Here is a 4140-nt window from a genome sequence, read left to right as displayed (position 1 = left end):
TTTCCAGGACAAACCTGTTTGTTCTCCTAGCAGTCCATGGTATATCCAACACTTGTCTCCAGCACCACAGCTCAAAGGCATCAATCCTCTTTCTATCAACCCTATTCACTGTCCAACTCTCTGATGCGTAGGACACAAATGCGAAGACTATAGCCTGGATCGGGTGCACCTTAGTCTCCAGCCTGACATCATTGCTCTTCAGTACTCTTGAGAGGTCCCTCACAGCTGACTTTCCCAATGCAATTCGTCTCCTGATCCTGCCTGCTGTTACCAAGAGTGTTGACTGCGGAGCCAGGTAAAGTAAAACAATTATCTATCTCAATCTCTTCACCATCCATGCTGATGCTGCCAATTGGCCCAGTGATTAGAATCTTTGTTTTCTTGATGTTGAGCTTCAGTCCATGTAGGAGGCTGTAGTCCTTGATCTTCTGCAGCAAGCACTTCAGGTCCTTAGTAATGAGTTATACTCATCTAAACCAGAAAGCACATGTTTTTAAGATTAGCATCTTTCAGATAATCTCAGAGTATTAATGATTATTTATTTTCAAGGTAAAAGATATATTTCTAATATAGAATACAGAATAAGTGTTAGGAATTTTAGTTATGTGACTATGTTCTCCTCTAAAAGTTCTTACTTATTGCATTTGTTTATACTATACTATTACCTCAAAATAATTGAATATGATAACATCAATATGGAAACCTAATGACCAACTGGTGTTGCATAGCATAGGAAAGATTTGGCACTGTGTAGACATTAGTTGTGTGTTTAAGTGTTAAAAAACAGATTGAGAGCAGAGGTAGAAATGGATTTTGAGAACTTTGTCTCATAGATATTGAAAATATATTTTAATGAACTTTGGACTTGCACTATAAGACATTTTTTTTTAAAGACATTTTAAGGAGAAGTAGATAACAGTTTAATTAAACATCTGGTATTACCATTTGTCTTTTGATTTTACCCTCCTTTTACGATTTTTTTTTCTAAAATAGTTATTCTTGATTTCTATTCACAAAAAAAATTCATTTATTCTATCCAACATATCCTAGCATAATAACTTAGTGGAAATAAAAGTCATACCCATACAATTATTTCTAATGTCCTGGGGAATTTTATTTTTAAAACTTAGTTTAAATGTTAAAAAAGGAAAATCATTTGTATTTTTGTCCTATAGAGTATAGTGAAAAATAGTCTCATACTTTGAAAAATTAGCAATATAAGTACACACACAGAGACAATACTTCAAAATTTGGTATTGTTTCATGAAAGTTTTGACAGCCCATTTCCTTAGTATTTTCATCTGCAATAAAACCTTTTTTGAAAGGACAATTGTGAGAGGGATAAAAGCATCTTAGAAATGTTATTTGCCTTCCAACAATTATCTCTTTAAAATATAGCACTGTGCCTGAAGCAGGAGATTTTACCAATTAAAATTTTTGACTCACCCTACTCTCATACAACCATTTAAAACTTTGACAGGTTCTCAAATTGCAATTACTAAAATAATTATTTAACTGTATTTTCTTTTTTTAGGAAAAAGACAAAAATTCTTGTTAAGGATGTTTGGGTTAAAAAGAACATTAAATGTTTTAAGCGTTTATTGCTTAAATACCCATCAGTATTATTGTTAATACAGCTTCTCCTTTTAAAAAATTTTCAGTTTTTTTTAAATTGGAGTCTCAACAGTAGACAAGCTGTATGTTTAAATCCATATTATAGCTATCTAATTTGGTACTGTAACACACAAAATATAACTATATTCATATATTGTCTGATTTTTTAATTTTACCGTAAACAATTTTTATAATTCCTTCACCACTTCAGTTTATCCAAATTTATTGAAGAGTTTTAATTGCTTCTTCATTGTTACTCTTTCCAGTCTGGATCTATAAAATTTAACAGTATTGCTATTGTTATTAAATTTATAGTTTAATTTATTTACTGTCTATCCATTTTAAATGATAATTGTCTTGCTTCTATCAAATGCTTTACCATTTTTTACATTTTGGGTGAATCTTTTCATATGGATATGAATTATTGTCCCTATGATTATATAATTGTGAGTTATCAGAAGAGATTTATACACTTAGGTCTCTTATTTAATCACTGTTTTCTATAGGTAAAGTATAATCTTACACTTAATTATTTTTTCTATTAATATAGGTCTTAGGTGAATTATAGCTGGTAAGCTAAGCCTAAGACACAAGTTTACATGGAAGATGATTTCACAGATAGGAGTGCTATTTTTGTTAGGTGAGCATGATTTTAACTCCAACTCAAAGGAACAGCTTAAGCAACTACAGTATAGTCACAATGTCAATACAGCTTGTAGAGGGTCTTCTTTTTTCTTTTTTAAAAACCCCACATGCCATTTTATTTCAACCTTTATCAAAAATTTAAAAAGGGATAAAAATATTTTAATCATGAATTTCAACTATTGAGCTCTAATCCTCATGAGAAGTTTGGGGAGAGGGTCAGACAGAAGTTCAGTGTTTTTCCTCCCCCTAGAGAAAAAGGAAAAGCCCCAGACCGAATTAATTGAGTCTAGAACAGAACCCTAAGGAGAATGAACCCCCTTTTCTCCTAGCACCAGTTTTAGGACTCCCCCTACCCTGCCCTTGTCCCCAAAACTCCTCTTCAATGGAGAAAAAACATTTCAAGTTCTTGAGACTGGTCCAGGAATGTGGTACATAGCACAGGTCACCGGTCACTCCCTGGCCAAGGCCAGTGCCTGGCCCTGTGATTCTTGGCAGGTAGGAAATGACACAACTTAGCTTCCTCCTTCTCCTCACTGTCTTCTTCATCACTTTACTCCTCCTCAGGAATGTCATTGCTTATAGTAACAATCTGGTGCCACCCAGTAATCCTCACAGGCCCAGAAGCTGACTGACTTCTGGCGGAAGGTAACCACAGGCTGGAGCTGGAAATCATCTAAGCTGAGTATGGGCTGACGGGAGAGCTTGAGGTTGGCCACAGGGATTGCAATCTTCTGATGGTCATGGTTCCGGGCCACGACTTCCACCACATTGTATTCATCCTCGGCCCCTTCGGTAAGGCAGAGCATGGTGAAGGCCAGCACGTATTCAGCATCATCCTCTTCCTTTATTTTGAAGGTGAAAGAGTGGGTACCATAAGAGAGCTCACAACCAAAGAAAAAACTGTCTATGGTGACTGGAGCTGAGACAACGCAGACTCTTGACACCCCCCACCCGAGATATCTGTGCTGGCTCAGGAACACTAGAGCGGGAGGCAGTGCTGTGGCCATGCTGCGAACTTGTTTTATTCTTTGACCCTCTCTTCTTGGCCAAACATGTCTTTTTTCAAGGGCTCGATCCTCCTGGTAACTTGCCCAAAGTAAAGTGACTCTCAACATTCTTACTTCTAAGAAGCACTGTGGTTGCACTTTTTCCAAAACAGATTCTTTTGTTCTTTAGGCATGAGTTTAGTCAATACTCTTCATCAACACTATAATTCAAAGACATTTGTTTTTTGTATTCCTTATTCATTGGTCAAATTCTAAATGCAAATAAAGTAGCTAAAAATACCGTGGCTTGGATTAGATCATGGTATTAGGCTTGAACTGACGTTCTTTAATCCTTTAAAAAAATTCTGATTTGCCCAAACAATATGTCCTTTGATTTCTTGATTGTTGCTTTTATGTATGTTCATTGTAGGTTCAATAAAAATGAAATCCCTGGTTAATTTAACCTTTTCTCTATTTATTAGGATGTTGTTTATCGATCCAGCTTTGTGGATTTTAATTTTTTATCATGGTGAACTATAATCCAAACTATCATGCTATTGCCTATTGATCTAGTGGTAAGATTTTTTTTCTCTCTCTTAATGTTGAGATGAAGCTTGCATTGAAGGCTGTAGTCCTTGACCTTCAACAGAAAACTTCAAGTCCTCTCCAATTTTAGCCAGCAAGCTCTTGTCGTCTACATAATGCAAGTTGTTGATGAGTCTTCCTCTGATCCTGATGTCACTTTGTTTAATAATTTCTTTATTCTGTTGGATAATCCTTCCCCCCTCCAAAGGGCACACAATTGAATCTCTTAAAGTCCTTTGGCCAGATAATTGGCTTCCAAGTTTCTTGCATAAATAAGTGATCATGTAAGATTAACATCTATATATTGAAA

General features: G+C 35.5%; 1 pseudogene; it reads right to left on the bottom strand.

The window, feature by feature from the left end:
* Window positions 1-2701: 2701 nt before the first annotated feature.
* On the bottom strand, window positions 2702-3266 carry LOC102870439 (annotated as a pseudogene).
* Window positions 3267-4140: the final 874 nt, after the last annotated feature.

Source organism: Elephantulus edwardii, unplaced genomic scaffold (genome assembly GCF_000299155.1).
Source record: "Elephantulus edwardii isolate Elephantulus edwardi_28Jun2011 unplaced genomic scaffold, EleEdw1.0 scaffold00142, whole genome shotgun sequence".
NCBI classification, from domain to species: Eukaryota; Metazoa; Chordata; class Mammalia; order Macroscelidea; family Macroscelididae; genus Elephantulus; species Elephantulus edwardii.
The sequence above is the reverse complement of the archived record's forward strand: the minus strand, read 5'-3'. Positions and strand labels throughout refer to the sequence as shown.